The 25,416-nt window shown below is 42.6% G+C and overlaps 1 long non-coding RNA gene across 1 annotated transcript; it reads left to right on the top strand.

Annotated features, from left to right (window-relative positions):
* Positions 1-491: 491 nt before the first annotated feature.
* On the top strand, positions 492-19,933 carry LOC125440273. The gene is made up of 3 exons (XR_007245659.1): positions 492-600; positions 4,274-4,326; positions 19,839-19,933. It is a non-coding gene; the product is annotated as an uncharacterized LOC125440273 (long non-coding RNA).
* Positions 19,934-25,416: the final 5,483 nt, after the last annotated feature.

The raw sequence follows: 25,416 nt of genomic DNA, 5'->3' as shown, positions 1-25,416 counted from the left end.
TGCAAAGTGGTAATTAGTGTGTTGCAGCAAGTAAAACCTTCCCCTTTCTTTCCCTTAATTTATCTCCCTCTTCTCCTTGCCAGCTTTTTTCAGGGTGCCTATAGAATCTTTTTTCAGGGTGCCTCAAGGTACATAGATAAGCTCTGAATATGCATTCCAATGACCATGTGTCCCCAGAGGGTTAAACTTTGTTGGGATTGCAACAACAGTTTAACAGGTACTTGTCATGACACATCCCTTTAGACCACAATGTTTGGTGACTCTCCCCAGAAGTATGCATTGCTTTGGTCTCCTGATCTTCACAAAAGGCCAGATTTACAGACAAGCCGACTGGGAATATGAAGAGCTTTTAAGCTGTAGCCTTCAGTTGTTATCCCCCCACACTTGTTGTCAGGATTAGACAGTTAAGATTAGCAAAGCTGTCTAAAGATTATGCCGCATTATGTTGCATAAGTGTTAAGTATTAGTATTAAATATGATCCTCAAGCATTGCAGGCCGTTTCTTTCGCAAATGCTCATATTGATTTCAGCTGGATTCTAAGCGGGTGGGAGCTGTTTCTCTAAGTGGAAGCTGGGAAAGGATCTGTCTCCATTTTGAAGGTGAACTGAATCTCTCTCTCTAAACTTTGCAAAAATGCTTGATGGCACATAGCCATTTTTTTACTTACGAGAGGCATCATCCTGGTATGAATACCAATGCACACAATTCTCCTTCCACCTCCAAACTAACTAATCAGCAAACTGTTTTCCTCTCTCTCTCCTGTGTTCGTTCACCCCCATTCTAATGGAGATTCTCACTGTTGTCCATTTATTTTGCTCTTTCCCTTCTTTAAACTGGTTACTCATGACTGCCCCTCCAGGGTCAGTTTTGTTGTGCAAATTTCCCTGTCTCTCACATCCATGCATGCCATCTTTCCTTTGCATCTTTTCTGTCTCCTGAATTATAATTGATCAAGAGATGTGATCCAATCTCCTTCCTCTTCAGGGCTAAATAAAAGCTACATATTCCTTAGTTCACAATATCTCAAAAAAAAAAACCCTATTAACTAGTCAAGTAAAATTAGGGAAATGATTAATTACTACTCTTGTGAACAGTCTCTACACTTTCTGTTTTGTATAATTACAATTTAGCTTGTTGTTCCAGCATTTCAAACTGCAGGACCCCTTAATAAAGTTGCCAACCTCCAAGTGGTAGGACAGCAGAAAATCCGGCACCAGTTGGCTTAAAATAACCAAATACTGCAATTTATACACAAATGAACAAATATCTTCTCATTCAGTGAAACCGCTACAATGAGCTGCAGCAGTTTCACTGAATGAAAAGATATTTGTAAATATATACATACACACATACACAATATTATTACAATTTCAAATACAAATCAAAGAATCTAGGCATCGCAGCTACATCAAAACTAAGAATAAAGTATATAATGGCTCAAAGCAGCTCTCACTGTGACTGCTAATGGCCTTAAAGAGGCTGTGCTTCAAGGTAAGTAGAAGTAATTAAAGCCCTATGATATGGGGTATAGATATGGGCTTTACACCAGAAAAGCTATGACTTTGTTGTATAACTGTACAAGTATCAATTATCTGTATAAAAATACATCAAATTAGAACATAAACCTTACCAATAATACAAAGATTTAACCACTAGAAGTGCTAACATGTCAGTGGAAAGACTATTCACATTCTCCCATAATGGGTTGCAAACCAAGAATCTTTGAGAAACATACTCTCTTCTGTGTAATTCTTACTTTCCACAAGGACTCCAGCAGAAGATTGATTTTTCTAGGTTTCTTTAATGACTGTAATGATTTTGGGTGGCATCAAGGTGTTCCTTGCTACCTAATTGAGATCTGAATTGAAATGGTTAAATTGCCCATGGATGTGCAGGTTAGCGAGTGACATTGAGCCTGTCCCTGGTGATTGGATTTGTTTTATCTTTTTGATTTCTCTTTTGTAAATATTTTGTATAATATGATATTGATATAAATTTCTCTTTTGTAAATATTTTGTATAATATGATATTGATATACATTTTGTATAATATGATATTGATATACATTTTACGTTCCTTGAGAAAGTAAGAATCACACAGAAGAGAATGTTCTAATATGATGTATTTTTAATACTGATATCCTATGCCTAATAAAGGTAATGAACGAACGAACGATAGTGATATTATGTATACATATATTATATGAGTATGAGTTGTAGCGGTTTCACTGAATGAAAAGTTATTTGTTTCTGTGTATAAATTATAGTACTTGGTTACTTTAAGTCAATTGGTGCAGAAAATTTTGCTGTCCCAATAGCCATGCACTTGCCCACTTTTCATTATGGTAGAACCTGCAGGTGATACCTGAAGATCTCCTTGGATTACAACTGATGTCCAGGTGACAAATCAGTTCTACTGGAGAAAATGGCTGCTTTGGAAGGTAGACTATGGCATTATATCACATTCAAGTCCCTCCTCTCCCCAACCCCTGCCTTCCCTAGGCTGCACCCCTAAAATCTTCAGGTATTTCCCCACACAGAGTTGGCAACTCCACCTCTTGATTGCTGTTCCTACTTTTATATATTATAAATCTCATAGGCCAAGTTTCCCTAGCATGGACCAGCCACATTGGATCTGATACCGCAGTCCATGAAAGCTTATGCCAGAACAAAACTTGGTTAGCATTTAAGGTGCTCCAAGACCCCCATTTATTTTGCCAGCTGTTTGCTCTGCTCTGCACCCCCACCTCCTGTCTCTTCCCCCACAAAGAACAGATTTGCCTGTTAATGCTTTTGAGACTCCTTATGGTTGAGAAAAGCGGGGTATAAATCCAAACTCTTCTTTTTCTGAATACTGCAGCTTCAAGAATAAGTGGCTTATCCTTTGTCTGACCATATTTTAATTTTCTGCCATCAAGACACAGCTGACTTATGGTGACCCCTGGTGGGATTTTCAAGGTGAGAGACATATAGAGGTGGTTTGCCATTGCCTGCCTCAATGTAACAACCCTGGTATTAATTGGAGGTCCATCCAAATACTAGCCTGGCCTGCCTCTGCCTCAGATGGGATCAGGCTAGCCTGGGGCCATCCATGTCAGGGTGAGCATCTCATAGGGTATGTACCAATCTAAGAAAAGGGAATTTATGACTGTATAACTTTTCAGTTTGATCTTTGATCAGTTTGCTGTGTAAATAAACCATGTGTGTGCTTATTAAACTTCTTTATAATTGGAATGCCAGTAGCCAGATCTCTGGTCCTAGACCATGGTAATACAGTCATGCTTATCCAGGAGGAGTCAGTCAGGGGAAGAGCCTGCTATTGAACCCGTCACCCCAAGTACACAAGAATGCATGCTAGTCCCTACAATAGCTGGTGAATGTGAAGCAGAAGTTGAGACAAAGACGTGGCTTTTGTGTTTAGATTTTACTTTGGACCAGTGTGGCCACCGGCAACCTTTATGTTATTCACAGGGGAGGGGAAGTTCGTTTAGAACAATTCCATTTTTTAAATTCCAGAGTGGTCTTGATGTTAAACTTTCAAAGCAAAAAGCATCTTGTGGTACATACATGACTAACAAAATTTTAGTCCAGCATCATACTTGTTAAGGTGCTCCATGCAATAGTCACATTTCCCCCACTCTTCCCCAGTAGTTGATTGAGTTCCATCTGATATGAGGATACCATCTTCTAGCACTATATCTTTTAGCCACTGGAAGAGAGAATAATGCTAGGAAAAGTTGAAGGCAACAGGAAAAGAGGAAGACCTACCATGAGATTGAGTGACTCAGTAAAGGAAACCATAGCCTTCAGTTTGCAAGACCTCAGCAAGTCTGTTAACAACAGGGTGTTTGGGAGGACATTGATTCATAGGGTCAAGTTGGAAGCAACTTGACAGCACTTAATGCCCACACAAAATATTCAAATTTTCTGGCTCTCAATATGTCACAAGCTTGCTATTATAGTCCTGCATGCAGTTTCTCATATTTAAAACTCAGTAATTAGTTTCCCTTTTTTAACCTTTGTTTCCCAGTCGATGCAGAACTATCTTGAAGGTTTAAAGAAGTTAATAATGTTCAGATTCTCTTAATAAAATGTGTGCCTTTAATTATGCCCTTCATTTTGTGCAAGAAATTATGAATTTAATTATAAGGGGAAATCGTTTGAAAATGTATGACTCAGATTCCTGACATTATGGAATATTAGTGGGCACGCTAAGAAATAAAGAAATGCTAATTATATTGTCTGAAACTGACTGGCTTCATTCTTCAAACAGCTGGCAGAGCGACTAAGTGAATTTACATCTAAAATAACTGGATTCTAAGAACGGTAAGAGATGCTTTAATTAAATTTTAGAATAAGGAAGATTTTTAAAAAGTTAAACAACGCATCCCTTTTTAAAGTATGAGACTTCAGTTCTATTAGTCTCCAGTAGTTTTTTAAGTCAAACTGCCAATCAAGGAAGCTGAATATTATCCATTAGAGGGGGTCATGGGGAAAAAAAAGAACAGTACATCAAAAAAAATGCAAAGGTCTTTTTCAGACTGTATCTATTTGAACACCTCAGAAGGGAGCAGTTCTTCATTTATTCCAGTAACAGTTCTTCCTCACTTAGTTTGCTAAACAGATGTCTGAAATCAACACTTATGCCCCTTCTGCACATGTTACTCATTGAGCTGCACTTGGAAAGTTCTTGGAACTCGTCCAGAATATGGTGATCCTATTACTGACAGGGGTAGCTGTGTTTCAGGTAGGTAGCTGTGTTGGTGTGCAATAGAAGAGGAAGATTTAAGTCCAGTAGCACCTAAAAGACTAACAAGATTGCCAAGGTATAAATTTTTGAGAGTAAAAGCTCCCTTCAGATAGGACAAACTTTTAAAATCAAATCACACTGAGCACTGGCTCCCATGTTAGTTAAATTCAAGGCTCTGTTTTTGACCTTCACAACAGTTTGGGACCATGGTACCTCAAAGACTGCCTTGTGCTGTTGTCTCAGTTACTGCATTTTTACTGTTTAGTAGTAGTCAATAATGCACAAATGGGATAGGGGTCACTCAGAACCAGAGTCGGAGTGAGGGGGAACTGCGCCCAGGGCAAACGTGCGCCCTGCACCCCTGCCATGCCCCCACACTGGTGCGTGCCTGGTCTGTCACGGACTCCCTTTTCCCCCTTAGCACTACGCCATTGCTCAGAACACTAATACATTCTGAGCAACATATATATAGAATGTTGTAGGGTGACCTATTATGCGTAGCTTTCTGCTCTCAATAGCAACCATTTATACAGCACATGAACTGTTTGGTCATATGGCCAAATACTGCAATTGGGTCAATTCAGCGTAAAAATTAGCTCCACTAATGGTGAGAAGAAAAATAGGAGACCTGTTCTAACCAACCGCAGGAGGTCACATGCTTCTTTAAGCATATATGCTTTATATACTTCTTCACACACTTTTGCACAGAAAAAAAGCCTAAAGAGCATGGGGTTAGAGATCACACCTAGAATTTATAAACCTTGTCATGGAATTATCATTAGCAGAAGTGTGAGAACTTGCTGATCTTGATGTATTTGCCCTTTTAAAAGTTCATGTTTCTAGCAGTATTAAAAAGACATTCTTTGTGGGTCACCAAAAAAGAACAGAGATACTGTAGTTACAAGCCTTCGTTGAACAAAGTACTCTAATTTCCCAGGGGGAATTATATAAGACACCTGAATATTTGTCAATCTCTGAATAAGGAGCCAGGTAAAAGCCTCTTAGTATCCTGTGTGTTAGTCTACAGGCACTTAGAAACTTTCCATCACACAAAGTCTTTCTCTGGCCTGGATAAATTTCATAGTCCCTGTGGTTTTTAGGAGAATACCATGCAAACAAAGGCCATACGTTTCACCTGCTTCAGCACAACAGTTTACAAGATGCTCATTAAGCATGCCTATCAGTGGACTTTGATCAAAACCCATTTGAAGGTTCCAGCCCCAACAGAAACCACCATGCCTTGTTTTCTTCCCCTCAAATGAATGCACAGCAGGAAGAAAGCATTACCCTAGAAAGCCTCCTGAGGAAAAGGGTCAAATTAAATAACTACCGGGGAAGGACCAATCACACAGGTATTTCCATGTCAATTATCACTCCTGGTGACAGCCACACCATCAGCTTTAACTGTGTAGTTGCTACATTCATGGATATTTCCCAGTAGTGTGGGATTGCGCTATGGGAAACATGACTCCCATGCTGCTTGTGTAAGGACTGGTGGATCTTCACAGGAGAGAATGCAGCATTTTCAGAACATTAAACTTCATCTCTTTGCAGACCATCCCTTTGCAGAGCCCTCTTATTTTGTAATAACCATCATCATGCAAAGGTAGAACCACTCATCACCTGAAAAGAAATTAACAAGAGATTTATACTGAATAGCAACTTTCTTGATAAACACAAACAGATTTGTATAAACTAATTGTGAAAGCATTGTAGAACTCCATATGATAAATCCAACAGGGCGAAGCAGGAATCTCCAAGTACCCTCCATGCCTGTATGCCCATATGGCTCAGTGGGCTTAGACAAGAGCAACTTTGCAGAAGAGTACCCTGCAAGAGACACTAAATGCCACTTCAAACTGATTTATTTACTTGAAATGTTCTTGGCAACTTTCACCATCAACCCAACAGTACTTCAATGCAAGTGCCTTTAATGAAATGCCTGGCCATCAAAGCTCTCCAATCACTACTTGCCCAAGGAGGGGTGGGGGTTGCTGCTACTACAACGCGGGTGCCCTCACTAATTGATTATGCTATCTTCATAGTTACTCAGGTGCTAAATGGGTGGATCCCACCCAACACACGCAAATCAAGCTTGCTAATTGTACTCTTTACACTTGTTAACAGGCAAATGGTTCTTTCTCCCATCCTGGACATTCCACAGGTATATATACTCTATTTGCTTTACTACCATCAGATCCTCTGAAGATGCCAACCACAGATGCAGGCGAAACATCAGGAGAAAATGCTACTACAGCCATGCAGCCCGGAAACCACACAGCACCCCAGTGATTCCGGCCATGAAAGCCTTCAACAAATCAAGCTATGCTTTTTTTAAAAAAATATTGTCCAGGTTTCCTGGTAAAGAAATGTGCCTAGCAACATTGTGGAAATGACAGGTTATACAGTTTAATATTGACTCTCTCTCTCTCTCTTGAATATAATGCCCTGGTCGTGTTGAAATACATTTACTTTCAGAACTGCAGAGTCATAATAGCTCGATGGAACCAAGTTTATCAAGACCAGATTGCTTACAAAGGCGTCAACTTGTCTGGCAAAACCACACTCCAAGTACTTGGCCCATCATCTAGATCAGGGGTCTTCAAACTATGGCCCTCCAGATGTTCATGGACTACAATTCCCATCAGCCTCTGCCAGCATGGCCAAGTGGTAGGGCTCATGGGAATTGTAGACTCTGAACATCTGGAGGGCCATAGTTTGAAGACCCCTGATCTAGATAATCCAACCCAATACAGAAATTAGTCTTCCCTGTTTTGATTCGCAGAGGCTCATATTGAATTTAATGTTGTCCATCTTTAAGGTGCCACTTTCTTTCATTTTATTTTGCTACAACTGGCTAGCATGGCTACCCTTCTGCAATTAAACAAAACAGCCAGCAGTTCAACTAATGGTCCTTCTCACTTGATACCAAATATTTATAAATTTCTTGTTAGGGAGAGCACCAGGAACTGTTATAACAAAACTAAAATTGGTATCATAAAATAAACTAATTATCTGAGGCACAGAATCTCTTTTCAGGCTGTTTTACAACCTCATGAGCACCATAGTCTGACACTGTTGTAAGTTACAAGTCTCAACAGAACCATTGCTGTCCTTTATGCAAGGTAGAAAAGGCAAGGTCGAATTGTGTGTTGCCAATAAAAGTTAGAGGACTTGCCTTTGAAAGAAACATACCAAGAGACTAATAAGCTTCAACAGTAGGCTGGTAACTCTGAATAGATGAAAACCACTTAAAGTATTTTAAAATATGTCTTCAGCTGTACTCAACTAGAAGATGCAAGGTTAGTCCAAATGGTAGACTGTGTTTTGGAGACACTGAAGCAAAAATTCAAAAGATACCTTTCAGTTACAAGTTTTGAGAGACACGGTCACAAGTATAGAAAAAAAGTCAAGTGATGTAATTAAGTAATTTGTAATTTTAATTTCCATACAAATTTTTAAATGGAGAAGGGGTATTTAAAAGAATATCCTTAACTAGTGCCACACTCAACAAGACAGTCTACCAAAACATTATTAGTTCTTTACCAGTTTCCTTTTAAAGCTGGAGGTCTTTAAAAACCATTAGGAAACCTGGATTCTCAGGGAGACACAGAATCTCAGACTATATTTGCATGCTGCTGCTGCTGCTGCTGCTGCTGCTGCTGCTGCTGCTGCTGCTGCTAAGGTTTCAATTTTAGCTTAAAATTTTGGAAATCAGTATAGCAGTAGTTCATACCACAGTGGCTTTCTTTTTCTACAGGCCCATAAAACTGTTACATGGCACTTTCATTCTGAAAAAGAAATCCTTCAAACGTGTTTTTAAAAAGGCATTAGCCACGGAGCACATGTAAAACCAAAAAATGAATAGCGGAGTTGGATTTAGGGGTTCTAAACCCTTGGTGGGGCCTGATGATCAATTGGAATTAACGCTGATCTGCAATCAACTGAACTCTCCCCCCCCCCCCAAAAAAAAAGGTTTCTTTGGAGGGCGGGCTCTGTGGCATTATACCTTGCTGAAGTCACTCCGTTTTTCAAATGCTGTTCTCCCCAGGACCAAATCCCAAGTCTCTAGGAATTTCCCAACCATGAGCTTTTCATCTTGCTCAACTTCAGAGGGGTGTGTGGGGGGGGGGGAATGGTGCCCAGGGAAACACTTGCTCCGGGTACCCACCATCACCACTCCCGCACCCCCCGGACCCCACTTACCTTAACTGATCTCCAGCACTTTCCATTGTAGAGATATAAGGGGAAAGGCATATCTTTGTGAGGGAAGGAGCCAAAGACTGACTTCTTTAAAAAGTTGGGAATTCTAACTACACTGCTATACCAGTATTTTAGTACTGAGAGTTGGACACAGAAAACAAGGGAAAGGACATTTCAAAATCAGCTTCCAGAAGATCAGAGTAAAACTGGTCTCAAAAAAAATGGAAAAGACAACAGGAAAAAAACAAGAAAAACAAAGCAAAAACTAAAGGCAAAATGGGTGCAGAAATCAGAGGATAAGCTGAAGCTGTACAGGGTCAGAACCAACAAAAAAACAAAACAAAACTTCATGTGGAAAGACCCTTGACAAACCTGGTTGGACTGAATCAGGAGAATCAGTCATTTTTTTAAAAAAAAATTATTGTATCATTTGAATTTTACAGTTTATAGTATTTTCCTTCTTCATACATTTTCAAGTCACACTTTCCCCCTTTTCTCCCTCCCCCATTGCTTCTTCTTCATAGTTTTGTCACACAAACAGCAGTAAGTTCATTCTCTGTAGCCTCTTCTCCCATATTTCTTCATCGACTCGAGCTTCTTTCATCCAGTCCACGTATATTATCCATATCTTCAAATTTTCATTCTGTTTATCTTGCCACGTCTTATTTTTGGATAATATATCGAAAATATCAAGTGTCACTTGTTCCCAGTGACCATTTCTGAAGTGTCCATTTTTTTCTTTTCTTTCCAGCCCAAGGCTATTGTTGCATGTGCTGCTTTAATCATTATTTTATACATATAACTATATTGTTTATCCACCCTTCTGTCTTCCTTTACACCCATGAACATTAAGTCATTATTTAAAATCAATATTTGTCTTCACCAGTTTCTCAATATATAACAATACAATTGTCCAAATTTTTTTTACTTCTGCACATTCTATCCACAGGAGAATCAGTCATGGCTGTGTATAGGGCAGTGGTGGCGAACCTATGGCACGGGTGCCAGAGGTGGCACTCAGAGCCCTCTTTGTGGGCACGTGCAAACAGAGTGCCCCCCCCCCATCTAGGCTGGCCTGGGCTGCTGGGCTTGATTATTAGCATTAAACCTAAGACCAAGTTTTGGGGAAGCAGTGTAGGTAACCCTGTTAAGCGCTGTTAAGCCCCACTGATTTTCATGCAAAGAACAAAAGCGCAATCCTTTACCTTGGAGTAAGCTTGGTTGCTGGCAATGGGGCTTGCTTCTGAGTAAACCCTCCTAGGGTCGTGATTCACCCTTTGGAAGAGATGCACGGTTGCTTCAAAGCAAAGCCACCGACTACCACCAAGCTTACTCCTGAGTAACGCACTCCTCGGAGCCAACCGTTTTTCTAAACTAAAACCTCAGTATTCAGGTTAAATGGCCATGTTGGCACTTTGCAATAAATAAGTGGGTTTTGGGTTGCAGTTTGGGCACTCGGTCTCAAAAAGGTTCACCATCACTGGTATAGGGCAAATTGCTATTGCCAGAAAGTAAGGGTCCTAGTTAAATATCCACATACATAAAATGGAGGGGAAGAGAACTACGTAAGCCACTGTGAGTTCCCACGGGGGAGAAAAGAGGGGTATAAAGTAAGAAAATAAGTAAGTAAATATGAGGAGACAGTAACTTTATCATTACTGTATACATAGTAAAAAAATGTTAGGTCAGCCGTTAGTCAGCCATATTCTTTCAGCTATTAGCAAGACCACAAAACGTGATCAATCATCTGCATGATGAAAAGCTTTAGGACCATCCCTGCAGCCGTGTCAGTCAAAAAGACTTTTATATCTGTGAAAAGTTAAGAGCTCTTTGGGGGGGGGGGGCTCCCAAATGAATAAGCCCTCCATTACAGGCAGTTGCTAAGGCAACAGCTGCCTTTGGATTTATGAAACCCTCCAAAATCAATCCAGTGTAGTATCACAAACTCCACTGGGATCAAGTGGCTACACAGGGAGACACCTTTTTGTGTGAGGATCATCATTTAATTCGTTCCTGGAAGAGTAAAGCCTGAACTCTAAACCCAATGAGATTTGTATTTGATTTTTTTCCCCCTCAGAAGAATAAGTGCTAACCTTGACAACTGGTATTGTCATAAAGTGCTATATACCATTTTCTCAGGCGAGAAAATGCTTCTGGCACTGTGGAGAACCATTTCCAACTGTGGAGCATTTTCATTAAAAGGACTAGAGGTTTTCAGAATGACTTCCCAGCCTTGAATGAAGATAACTTCATTGCAAGACGTGTAGATCTAAACGAGTAGATTATTTAAAAACAAATGCCTTCCAAGATTCACTTGGAGGAGGCACTACATTCACATTCACATAGCTGTGACATTCACAAGAAAATCTCACACAGGTAGCGCAGTATCTGTCTCTAGTAGAACAGCATGACTTGAGATAGGATTGCCAGCTCTGGGTTGGGAAATATCTTGAGATTTGGGGGGGCGAACATGGAGAGGCAGGGGCGTACCTGCCAGAGGGACATGTGGGGTCACATGTCCCTGGGTGCCACCCATTTGATCATGTGGGGGGGTGCAAAATCACTGCCCCATGTGATCAAGCCGTGTTCAAGGGATAGGAACCTGGATGGCCCTCTGGCAGATACAAACGCTCCTACCAGGAGCAGCTGGCACCAGGTTGTGGCAAGCCCCTTGAGCAAGGCAGGATGGCCTCCGATGGAGGTGGGGGTGGGCTGGCAGCAGCCAGCACCAGGCTGGGAGCCTGCCAAGGGGTGCCCAGCCTGGTGCCTGTTGCTGCTGCCTGCTGCCCCCCCATCTCTATCAAAGGCTGTGCCTGCCACGCTTGAGGGCCTCAAGAGGTGAGGAGCAGCAGCAGCTAGCATTGGGCCAGGAGCCTGCCCAGGCACAGTTTCGGATAGAGGCGGAGGGGCAGCACCAGCTGGCACAGGCCAGGAGCCTGCTGTGGGCCCGGGAGGTGCCCCTCGATGGACCCGCAGCAGGCTCCTGTCCTGGCACCGGCTGCTACCGCCTGCCGGCCCCCCACACCAATAGGGAGTGCAAAGGGTGTGCGGGGAATTGCCCCGGGCACCATTTATTGCCGGTACACCTCTGTGGAGATGGGAGGGGCCATGACAGGGCACAATGCCATACAGTTTACCCTCCTGCTGTAAATACTCAGTACTGTCACTAAACACTGGCAGTGCACTGACTATTTCTATTCCTGTCTTTGTTGTTTTGCCTCAAAAATAGAAGCTGGAAGCACTATAAATTAATCCTTGTTAAAAACACAATTTTCCATCTGAGCTCCATTAGACTGGACAAAGCTCATTTGTCTTTCTGCTAAACACGTCACGCAACGATCACAGCAACATCAAATTATTTAATAGACAGCTACAGGGATCCTGATAATGGATACAATTAGCATATGCTTTGATAAATCATACTCATATGCTGCCTGAGACTGATTCATTTTAACCATTCACGACTCAGAGCCTGATCTTTGTATGTGAGGATGGAAAAGAAAAGATAATGATCCGCTGCTACCAAATACTTTATTAAATGTAATGTAATTACGCATGGGGTAGAAAATGTTGACAGAGAAATTTTTCTCTCTTTCTCACAATAGTAGAACCAGGGGACATACATTGAAAATGCTGGCGGGGAAGAATTAGGACTAATAAAAGGAAACATTTCTTCACGCAACGTGTGATTTGGAATATGCTGGTCAGATTTATGGAGAAGTCGATGCATGGCTACCAATCTTGACCCTCCTTGATCTGAGATTGCAAATGCCTTAGCGGACCAGGTGCTCGGGAGCAGCAGAAGCAGCAGAAGGCCATTGCTTTCACCTCCTGCACGTGAGCTCCCAAAGGCACCTGGTGGGCCACTGCGAGTAGCAGAGTGCTGGACTAGATGGACTCTGGTCTGATCCAGCAGGCTAGTTCTTATGTTCTTATGTATATATCTCTCTGTGTGCATCATGTAGTTGGCATTTGACTTGTGTCCAAAGGAACATAAGAACATAAGAACATAAGAACTAGCCTGCTGGATCAGACCAGAGTCCATCTAGTCCAGCATTCTGCTACTCGCAGTGGCCCACCAGGTGCCTTTGGGAGCTCACGTGCAGGATGTGAAAGCAATGGCCTTCTGCTGCTGTTGTCTTTATAACTTTGGTTCCATGGGCTAAGTATTTCTTCTGTAGGTGCAGTGTGGGTTGAAAGATTCTCACCAGTCCTCCTGTCCCTCTGCAAATGTCCAACTTCCTCCCCAAGTGCTGTGACATTGGGAGGGCGATGTTTCCCAGGGACAGCATGGGGGTGGGGCATTTAGAGGTGCTTCAGGAGGAGGAAAGTGAAACAGCCGGGTTATGCAAACCAAAATCCTTTCCACAAGAATCTCTTAAGAGATCCAACCCATTCATTGGATGTTTCTGTGACTCAGATCACATCAGGACGAACTGTCCTCAGAAGTAAAATACTGCAACGGGTGGATGTCGGTGGGACTCAGCCGTCCCCTTTCTTCCAGTGCAATGATTCTCTTGTGTAACCGAAAGTTTGCTGAAGTTTTTTTTTTTAGCATTTGTAATGCCATCACTTCCCTTTCAGTACAACTGTGAGTCATTCCTAAATTAAATGAATATATGTAGGTCAGTTTGAACTAAAAGCTTGGGAATTATGCTGATGACTAACTGATAGCGGAGCCAGGAGAGAATCCCGCTCCTGGACTATGTCTAAACTAAAAACGATTGGAAAATTTATTTCTGTCTTGTATTTGTTTAGGTAGGAACTGATTTGTATTAGGTAGAAATAGGATTTGTAAGTTTCCCTGCATTTGTGTGCTTTGTATGGAACCTCCTTGGCCCAGGGCAGAGAGCCATCTCTGCCCTTACCCGAACTCTATCCCATTCATCACGTGTAAGTCCCCGATGCACACGTGGACAAAGGGAAACCTCAGCCTAAGCTGCCTTTTGCTCTGTTTCAATCTCGTCAGGGCAGGCAGATAAGGGGACCTCACGTCATCGCTTTGCCTTCCTGCCCCGGACACCTGGAGAAAACCTTTTGTGTGTCCCCCCCCCGCCAGTGGATATCATCGCTATCGCCGCCTGTTCTGGCCATGCTAAACTTGAGAAAGAGGATGCATATCGGACACTGATTGGTTCCTGCCTGTTGCAAATGAATGATTGGTTGTTTTGAATGGTGGTGGGCTGTCTTTGGTTCTCCGGAGGCTCCACGATCGGAGAGAAGTGTACTTATGTTGGATTGTAAAGCCGTTACAGGAGCAGCGTAGGTGTTTAGCTTGAGGAAGGGAGGGTGCTGCTGACATCTTGTAGGTCAGCATCTCAATAAATCTCTTTTATATATATCCGAGCCTTGTCGGGTCTTGCTTGGGTTCCTGGGCGCTGCCGAGAGCGGGATACTCTAGAGCAAGGAAAGTGTTACCCTGAGCAGCGCGGTAACATAACCTTTAGCCATCCCTCTGTATGCTAGAGGATGGAAAATTAAGGACTGGTTTTAAAAAATCACATTTCATCATCTCCCCAAAATGCTGCAACATTGACAAGTTTACCTTAGAAACGTTATTTTAGGGGCAACTCAGGTCATGTTTCTATACCTGCATATATTCTGTTTTGTGTGCTTTACTTCCCTCAATTCTGAAAAAATCCAGGAACTTGTGCTTTTCTGGGTTGGCTTCCTTTGGAGGATGGAACACTGTACACTTATGGTGTTTTGTGGTCTTTGCTTTGTTTACAAACTACAGGTGGAATACAGGTGGAAGCAGAGACCATTTCTACAGGACAGGCAGTTTCAGATGGAAAGGGGTGTTAGTCTGCTTATAGTAGGCTGACCAGCCGTCCCGCTTTTGGCGGGACCGGCCCGCCTTTGGACAATTTGTCCCACGTCCCGCGGGTTCAACAAATTGTCCCGATTGTGGGGAGGCCGCTGCACTGCCTTGGGGGCACAAGGCAGTGCTGCAGCCTCCCCTCGGCGCCTCGTCAAGAGCGCATGGAGTTTCAAGGGCTTGGCTACTCGCCAGCTTCCGTCACAGGGCGTGGCAAACGGCGAAGCCCTTCTGTAGCTTCCATGGTATCGCGGGTTTGTTAGCTCGGCTGCTTGTCAGCCTCTGTGACAGGGCAGCAAACGCGAGCCCTAATCAGAAGCCTGCGCGGCCTGGTTGGGTACAAGCAAGACACACACACCGCCACTGCCTCCCCGTCCCGGATCACAAAGGTGACCATCTGGTCACCTTAGCTTATAGCCACAAAACCTTCTTGGTCTCTACTGGAGTTGAATCTAGATGTTCTACTACAGACGAACACAGCTACTGTCTGAAAATACCCTGGGAATCTTATTGACCTTTAAGGTTCTACTGGACCCAAATCTTGTTCTCCTAGAGGAGAGTAAATCTACTACCCAAAACCACATCCCCAGAGACAGAGAGATCCCATTATCAGGGTCTGACCCATCCCAGCCTTGTCAGAGGACACGGACTTCTTGGAAGAGGGAAACTGCACAAGGGAAGAACAGTTCTGGCAGCAAGCGTCCTGCTACCCAGCTCCATGGTGAGGGTCAGATCCAGCTTGTCCTAATATTGGATGCCCATCAGAGCCCCTATGCCTTTATCTCCAACAGATCAGGTACAGAATGGTCTTTTCCACATAACAAATGTATAACGGGTTGAAGTCAGGATGAAGTAACCCGTTTTCCTGTTTTCGAGTTCACATGCATCCGTGCAGGCAGCGATTGAAACCCACGGAAATAATCTGGGTTGCTGTCACACCCTTCAAGATGGAGACACATCACTTTTTAAAATTTTCTTCCCACTCATGCATAGCTACACAGGCATGCACCAATGAGCCCCCACAGCCATGCTGATGTCTCACGGTACGACCATCTGCACCTGCGTATCTACGCAAATGTAAGCTGTGGACTTTTTTTCAAAGGAAAATGGAGACGAATAAACAGCTCCTGCCTGGCCGTTCACTTGTGAGCAGCTGCAACCTGGGATTTTTAAAAAGACTTGTGAATAGCACAATTCTCAAAAATACCCGGTTTGGGGGAAATAACACGGAGCCAACTCGCTTTAGGGGCAGGATCTGTATGAAGTGTCCCCCCCACCCCCATGGTTTTTTAAACTGTCCTACATAAGTGTTTATTGTCCTGTGCAGAGGAGGTCTAGGAGAGATGCATACCCCCAAGGTGTTTCAGCCAGTGGCTGTGTGTCTATGTCTCTTCCAGAGTCCAAACTGCTCAAACATACCTACCCCCTTCCTTCAGCTTCCTTCAGTCACCTCTAAGCCCTTTACCCTAGCAGGGGTCTGCAACCTGTGGCTCTCCAGATGTTCATGGACTGCAATTCCCATCAGCCCCTGCCAGCATGGCCAATTGGGGTGCTTGGACAGAGTAATTCCCTAAGGGCTATTCAGGAGATGTACAGTCAGTGAGAAGCATTACATTCCTTTTGTCAAGGATCTGGATTTCCCCAAGGCCTGCCAGTTTAGGGAGACTACCACTGAAAACAGGCAGGGAATTTCACCCAGTCCAAAATGTACCAGTCAGGGCTGGATACCTATAAGACCATAAATGATTTGGGACCAAGATCCTTGAAGGATTTTCTCTGCCACCAACCTTACTATCCAGCCAATCAGTTAAGATCCTCCCAAGCCCATACAGTGGGAGAAAGGATCACGTCCACGTGCAGCAACCAGAAGTGATACAGGATTGCCAGCACTGTAAAATCCCACTTGTGGTTCTCCAAAGTGGGCAGAGTTTTAGACCAAAATGCTGCTCAATCATGCCCCGTAGTTAGGCTTGCCAACCTCCAGGTGGTAGCTGGAGAGCTCAGAGGTTGATCTGAAAATTGTAAAATCTGTAACAAAATAATTATATTTGTTTGTTTATATAATTATATTCATTATATGGTGAACACAAAAAAATGTTTGCCAACAGTATTTTTAACAAACGTTTTTGTGTACACTATATAATAAATATAATCATTTTGTTATAGATTTTACAGCTTTCAACTCAACCTTTGAGGCTCTCTGTACTACTGTGGTTTAGTTCTTTCCCCCCACTTTCTGTGCAAGATTGAAGCCAACAGTGGTAATTTAATGTGCGACACTATTGGGGTTGTATGTAGGCAGGAGATGAGGCTAAAAGACCCCACCTCATAGGGATATGTGGGCAAACTGTGCTTGTTTTCAGACTGCCTTCCTTATGCGGTGCATCTGTCAGGGGCGTGTGCCAACAATTCTGAATGCAGAAGACTATCCTGGCTCACTTAAAGGCCATAAATGAATAATCGTGTGGCAATTACAAACTCAGCTCCTGAGGAGATGTATTATTCATGCAGCAGAGATCACCTGCGCATGCCTGGTCTTAAAATGGAAATCCAAATGAGAACTAGGGCACTTAAGGAGTCTTCAGACCTTGAGTTATTTTTAAATTTAATCCTGGTCTCAGGAGGGTGGCAGTTTTATCTGATATTCCGCATCATCGCCAGAGCACTGCACAGAGCCAAGCTACTCCTTGCTGACTCAGAATGCTATGAGAAGCAGCCCCAGCTCCGATTGTGAAGCCGATGTGGCAGCAATTGAGAGATGAGGGGGCTCTGCTTTTTAGTGGCTCTGCATTTGCCTAAAACCAGGGCAAGATGTTGTAAGGAAGAATATCCCTCTGGAGTCTGGTGCAACAGGGAAGAATATTCAGTTATATACAAATCAACAGTATGTTTGGGAAATGCGGCTATCATATGTACCATGGAGAGGACAGGAGGGGAAGGGAGAAAATTGGTTTTTAAATTCTGTTCAGATTTAATTCTACTGGCTTTTGGATTGCTGTTATAGTGGTAGGGATGCCCCCATCTAATTTAACACATGGCACCAGTGGTGTAGTGCCAAGGGGGCGGGGAGGGTGCAATGCACCGGACATGCGCTGGTGCAGGGGCATGGTTTGAGTGTGGTAGAGGTGTTCCAGGGGCGTCCAAGGGCGGGGCGTGCCAGGGGCACATGATGCACGTGTGCCCTGGGCGCAGTACCCCCTCGCTCCAGCCCTGCATGGCACACCACATTATTTTGCTTGACACCTAACGGTTAAGCAGCCAAGACACCAGAGGACTAATGGGCAGCAGCATGGGATAAAAGGACAGACATGGCTTATTATTATTCTTTATTGGATTTGGTATACCACCCAATCCCCGAAGAGCTCTGGGTGGTGTACAATAAATTATGCCACTCATCTCCCACTGCCCAGACCTGCACAACCACTGGCAGCTCACGGGTCTGCAACCTGCATCTCTCCAGATGTTCATGGACTACAATTCCCATCAGCCCCTGCCAGCATGGCCACTTGACCATGCTGGCAGGGGCTGATGGGAATTGTAGTCCATGAACATCTGGAGAGACGCAGGTTGCAGACCCCTTCACTAGCTGATTCTAGAGACAATCCCTGAGATGCTACTAGTGCCACTTGCCTCAAGCATATCCAAGTACAACTCTTACCTCTCTCTCCCTCTCTGCCCCCATTTTGTTTGCAAGAACTTGGGCCAAAAAGGTACTACCATGCTGTACTGCATAGGTGTCAAACTTGCGCCCCTCCAGATGTTATGGAACACAGTTCCCACCATCCCCTGCCAGCATGATGCTGGCAGGGGATGATGGGAACTGTAGTCCATAACATCTGGAGGGCCGCGAGTTTGACACCTGTGCTGTACTGTATTAATTTGCACATTCCTCTGATGCTGTTGCAGAAAGATGATCTTAAACGTTTAAGACTCGGCAAATCAAACTACATTCACAGTTCCTATATAGATTTATGTATAAGGAAGGTTCATTTTGACAACCATTTTTAGAGTGTTCTATATCGTGCAGGCATTTGGGATGAGCTAACTATACTGCCATGGTGCAGAGCAGTAAGCTGAAGTACTGCAGTCCAAGCTCTCCTCACGACTTGAGTTTGATCCTGACAGAAGTCAGTTTTAGGCAGCTGGCTCAAGGTTGACTCAGCCTTCCATCCCTCTGAGGTTGGTAAAATGAGTACCCAGCTTGCTGGGGGTAAAGTGTAGATGACCGGGGAAGGCAATGGCAAATCACCTTGTAAACACAGTCTGTCTAGTAAACGTCATGATGTAACATAACCCCATGGGTAAGTAATGAGCCGGCACTTGCACAGGGGACTATATTTACCTTGAAGTATTTTATGGTTCTAAGATCACCCCGAAAAGATGTGCTCACACCTACAGCAACCCTGAGAAGCCACAAGGATCATTAACATTCAGAAGTATTAAATGCGGTTTTAAATCATTTTGAAGTGCTGAGCAATATATTTGGGGCCCATTTCCCATAAAACAACTGTCGTGCCTGAGAGGGAAGCCGACTGCCCATGGAAGTATAACATTCAGCATGGCCCATTTAAATTAGGGCAGCCCAAAGCAGAAATGACTTTTGTATAACCTGTCGTTAAAAGTGGAAAAGAAGGTAAAAAGCATATAGAAACCTTTCCTACACAAAGCAGCAAGATTGTAGGTGACTGGTGACCCACAGCATGAAGCAAACAACCACAATGGCAAAACTTTTCCATAGCCTCCAATGTAATGTCGATGAGCAGTCTGATTCCTGCCAGTCTGTTTCCTGGCAAGGGATGCCAGCCTCCAGGTTAGACCTGGGCATTCCCTAGAATTGCAGCTCATCTCCAGACTGCAGGATTGTTAGGTTTTTCAAGTGCCTGTCACAATCCTGACAAGAAGGGGTTAACTATGTGCATGCTAATTAGTTACTGAGGTCATAGTTTTAGGATCAGTTCGTTGATTAAGCCTTTGGCTAGTTAACCTGGCATTGCTTATGTGAGACTGATCACTTGGTCAGAGGTTATAAAGTGATCTATGTTTCTTTGTCTCACACTTACATTGCAGGTAGCCATTGGAGCTACAAGAAGACTCACCTTAAGAGGTGAATCTCTGCCTTGCTAGATAGGCACCATGTGGAAGCACATGGTCCACGGCAAGGTAACCAAGTTAGTGCTAGAATAGAAAGTATTCTTTGTTTTATTCCATGTAACCCTTTTCCCCTTGTTAGTAAGTAAACTCTTTTTATATAATCACAGCAACTGTCTCATGGTCTCTTATTTGTACTCTGCTAAGTCAAATGAATCCCAACAAGGATCAACACCCCTAGATAAAATGGATGCTTTGGAGGGTGGACTCTATGGCATCGTACCCAGTGGTGGGATCCAAAAATTTTAGTAACAGGCTCCCATGGTGGTGGGATTCAAACAGTGGCATAGCGCCAATGGGGTTGGGCGGGGCACGACGGGGGCATGGCCAGGCATTCCAGGGGTGGGGCATTAATAATTTCTCTGATGTTGTAAAAAACTCTTACTGTAAAAAAAAGTTCCTAATTTCCAGCTGGTATCTTTCTGTCCATAATTTAAACTCATTATAGCAAGTCCTATCATCTACTGCCAACAGAAACAACTACTTCTCCTCTAATTGACTGCCTGTCAAATACTTAATACTTTCAAATACTTAATTTTGTTTCTAGAAATCAAAAGAAGGATACCTTCCTTAAACAAGGAACTTTACCATATTTCTAAAACATGTTTTTAAAACTGCCCAACAGGGAGAATTATCCTGTTTTCTACCTTCACTAACCAGCCACATAGGAAACAACAGGACTTTATGATTTTTGGACCTAATGGAATTTCTAACGGAAAAGCAGACCCAATTAGTAACCCCCTCTCGGCACACAAATAATTAGTAACCCACTCTCGGGAACTGGTGAGAACCTGCTGGATCCCACCTCTGATCGTACCCCACTGAGGTCCCTTTTCTTCCCAGGCTCCATCTGTCAAGAGAGAATCCATTTTTAACATTAAGGCTAGAAGAAAACCCGTTTGCCTTCTCTCATGAGTTGGAAGAGTTCAAAACTGCAGATGTTGTTAACTGGGGTGAACGTTTATCTCCTCAAGGTTACTGTGTGCTAATCCTCCACACGCAAGAATGATCCTTGCCCCATGGGTGGAGCCGCCGCTTCCCCTGGAAGTCAACTGTCCAAAACCAGAGGGGGCAGGTTTTCCTGTGACAGACGACCCTTCTAGAATTATTTATATTGTCAGACTCATGATTCCCTTGTGAGGGTCAAATGTTCCACTTTCCCCATGACTTAGCTGCTGAAGTCATGAGGTGAATGGCCGCTCAAAGAATCTCTTTTAAAAAGAGAAAGAGAGATACATAGATGAGGACATTATGTATTGCTATGAACCCTATTTCCTGTTTCACTGTAAAATGAATTTCCAGACTCCAGGGAGTGGTTGTGCTGGACTTCTTTCCTATCAAACACCCTTTCATTCCTCTTCCATGACAAAGCCACTAGTCTCCAACTATTGCGGATAAGGCTGGTGATGGGGCAGGGGAGGAGGATCATACATCATGGATAAAGAAGGAAGGAGGAACCATTGAGATTGAGGAGAGGGACAGAAGACCCAGCAGGTTTAAGAAGAGATTAGAAACATTCAGACATTCAAACTTACATCACAGCTGATTTTAATGAAGATTTGTTATATTTCCTGAACATGAAGGGACACATATGAAATCTGTGTGTCTTGTTGTCAGTATTTTGCAGATTTCAACTATATTCCTAGCATAACTTCCTCAACAGCATGGATAAACAGTGTGATAATCTGGAAGAGGTGAGAAAGATAATGTAAACTGCTTTGGGTTCCCCCTGAGAAGAAAGGTGAGGTATAAATATCTAAATAAACAAGACAGAGATATAATAGAAAAGGATAAAAAAATGTTTTGTTGGTGTGCTTGAAACATAAGGGCTATCAAAGGAATATAGCTGAGGAACTGTGTCTTTGGTTACTAAGGATAATGCATCTTTACAGCCATTTCACGCTGATCCGTAGTATCTCTCATTCAAACTGGATGGTGAACTGGATTCAAATCCATTTGTTTAGCCTCTGACATTGTCCTTCAGTGATCTAAGTAATTTCACATATAAAAAAGTCTAGACAGAAAAACATGTTGTGACAGTTGGCTAACATGCTCATGATGTTTTTCTTCAGAAGAGTTCAGAGTGCTCAAATTATGCAGAATTCCAAAGCTCAATCATGTGTGTTGCATAAACAGCCATGAATTTATGGCAGCTAGAAGAGGGTCCAGTAGCACCTTAGAGATCAACAAGATTTTGGGGAACTTTGACTGTTAAAAGCTGATACCCTCAAAATCCTGTTGGTCTCTCAAGCGCTTTTGGATCTAGCTGTTTTACTCAGACCAACCTGGCTACCCTTTGAAATGATGTTTAAGAAGTATACAAATCTTTGCTTTCTTTAAAAAAAAAAGTGCGTGGCAATTGAACGTGAGCACCACTAGTGGGCAGTACTTGCACACTTCTATTAAATCAGAGCACGAAAGCGATGATGTCTAGATTTCAATTTAAGACCAGGAAACTCAAGTTTTTCTACCCGAGAAACATTTAAAAAACATTCCTGTTAGCACCGTTGTTCTTTCAGTAACATTGTATTTTGCAAATCTACTTCAATTAGTTGTGGCGGGTTTTCCGGGCTGTGTGGCCGTGGTCTGGTAGATCTTGTTCCTGATGTTTCGCCTGCATCTGTGGCGGGCATCTTCAGAGGTGTATGCCAACCACAGATGCAGGCGAAACGTTAGGAGCAAGATCTACCGGACCACTGCCACACAGCCCGGAAAACCCACCCCAACCGGTTGAATCCGGCCGTGAAAGCCTTTGACAAGACTGCTTCAAATTAATCTGCAGTTCCATTTGCATGCTGTGTAAATTTTTCATTGCTTGGAACTGCCTGAAGATTTGCATGGGGATGCAACCTGGAAGTTCTTCTCCCTCTCATTTTTTAACATGACTGCAGCTGCAAAGGATCCTGCATCTATGGTGACTTCCTCTGTAGTCCCATTATTCATCCTCCTACAAGGAAAACTGAAGGCTCTCTTTCATTGCCACAGCAGATGGGAATCTTAGCAGGGGGTTCTGTCGCAGCAGCGCAGAATCTTCCCTCCACCTCATTTTGACAGGAAGCCCACAGTTGGGTATTTCCATGTGTATTTCCATGTTCTTCCCAAGATTTTCTTTAAAGTGTAATAGGCTATTGAGAATTATCTTAACAAAAACATCATTTGAGACATAAACACCATTCTAAATAAATGTTTTCACAAGTCCTATTAATCGCAAACCACGTAGGACAGATTCAGACCTAAGCCTTACAAAATGAAAAGATATGCATCTTATTGACTCTCCTCCGCAAGAGATCTTAGTTCCACCAGCCTCTTGTATTCACACTCATGACAATAAGCTTTTCCATTGCGGCTCAAAGCAGTTTACAATTCCACGATTTTAAAACATGCAAAATATAACAAAACCACATGCAAAATAAAATAAAAACCACATTAACCCCTTCCCCATAGATTGGGTTAAAAAAAAAAACGTTTACAGTTCAGTATGGAGGTTTAACATTATAATGATCTATCACCATGATATACTAGTTCCAGAGGTGGGATCCAACCAGTTCTCACCACTTCTCTAGAAGTGGTTACTAATTTTTTCTGAGTGCCGAGAAGGGGTTACTAAAGCAACCTCCCTGCCCAATAGGGACTGGAGGTGCATGTGTGTGGCGCCACCACTGTTTCAATCCCACCACCATCAGAACCTGTTATTAAAATTTTTGGATCCCACCACTGACTAGTTCCCAGATTTCATTAAAATGAACCCAAGTCTAGCCATTTTCATTGTACAGTTATAAAGGGACAATATGCATCTTTTACCTTTCCCCTTAGAACAGTGAGGCCCAGAGTCTTGCCTTGAAAGATGAGAAAATGAAAGATGAGAAAAAGAGAGGAGGATTAGCAGTACCTAATATTGATTTATACTATCAAGCAGCTAATCTATCTTAGATTTGTGGATTGAATTAGAAACCCAGACCAGAGAGTAATAAAATTAGTAACAGCAGATCTGGAAGGACTACATAATTTTCTATGGACAAAAAAAATCAATCAGGAAAAAAATACGATGAAAAATGGAAGTCATATAATCAGAGGAGGATGCTTTAAAATTGGGGAAGCTATGCAAAAAATAGAATTAGCCCTCAAATGTTTTAATTAACATCACCTATAGAGGCTTATTACTGTAAGAATGAGATGAAAAATGCTGATTTTATAACGTGGAGATATAAAGTGTGGGGTGTAGTGGTTAAGAGTGGTCGACTCTAATCTGGAGAACTGGGTTTGATTTCCCACTCCTCACTTTGAGAGAAAAAGCAACTTGAAAAAAACAACTTGTTTTACAGCTAATAAAGAAAATTAATGCAGTGAGCATAAAACATGATTATACAGTGAGCATAAAACATGATTATACAGCAAAAAGAACATTTAATAGAATGAACTTATAAACTATTACTTCAATTTGATACAGAAACAGAACAAGTGAAAATGTGCATCGTTAGATGGATGCAAAACTTTGAGGAAGAAATATCCTTTCAACAATGGGAAGATTTCCGGACGAAAGTTGTAACATTTACCGCCAACCAGACATTAAGAACAAATTGGTACAAGACGTTTTATCAGTGGTATGTCACTCTAAAGGACATTGAGAAGATGGTTAAGAATTATAAAGGGAAATGTTGGAAATGTAAAGAAGTGGATAGTTCATTTTACTATATGTGGTGGATATGAAGAAAAGTTTTTCAAAAATTTAAAGAAAGGCATGCAGAAGTTCAGAAAAATGTTAAAAATCAAATTTGCTATGGATGCCAAAACTATGTCACTTGGCATATCGCCAAAAATATTCCAAAAATCTTAGATGAATCCATTTAATATTTGATAGCAGCAGCCAGAGTACTTCTTGCAACAAAATGAAGGGCGGGAGAATGTCCAAGTTGAGAAAATTGGGAAAATAAACTAGTGGCAACTCCATTTTACCTGGCCTAAGGATGTCTTAGTTCCAGCTTTAAATGCTTTACCTTTAAAAAATGCAAGATGCTTTGATAACACTTGAATTGAAAGGCAGTCAGCAAAGTATTGACGTATTGTGACCATGTTAGTTCAGTGCCAGTGGTCTTGTCATGGGATGGATCAAATATAAAATTGCCATAGAATACGTACAGAAGGCTTGCTACCCTCATAAACCTCAGAATGGAGGCATAATCTGATTTGTCTCTGTTTAGAATATCAGCGCCAGAAGAATGCGTGAAGGGGGTGCCATATACAGAGTTCTACAATCTGAAGTCTGCTTCTAATTACCAGCATCTGAGGTCCCTTCCACACAGCAAATGTACAACGGGTTGCCGTCGGGATAAAGTAACCCATTTTCACTTTCACATGCATCCATTCAGGCTGCGATTAGAGCCCATGGAAACAATCTGGGTTGCTTTAGTGCCTTCGTGGGGAGATGCACCTCTTTTTATTTACTTCCCACCGATGTGTAGCTACGCAGGCATGCACAGATGAACCCCCACAGTCATGC

The sequence above is a fragment of the Sphaerodactylus townsendi genome, linkage group LG10 (assembly GCF_021028975.2).
Source record: "Sphaerodactylus townsendi isolate TG3544 linkage group LG10, MPM_Stown_v2.3, whole genome shotgun sequence".
Taxonomy (NCBI): Eukaryota; Metazoa; Chordata; class Lepidosauria; order Squamata; family Sphaerodactylidae; genus Sphaerodactylus; species Sphaerodactylus townsendi.
This window is presented reverse-complemented; position numbering and strand designations above follow the sequence as displayed.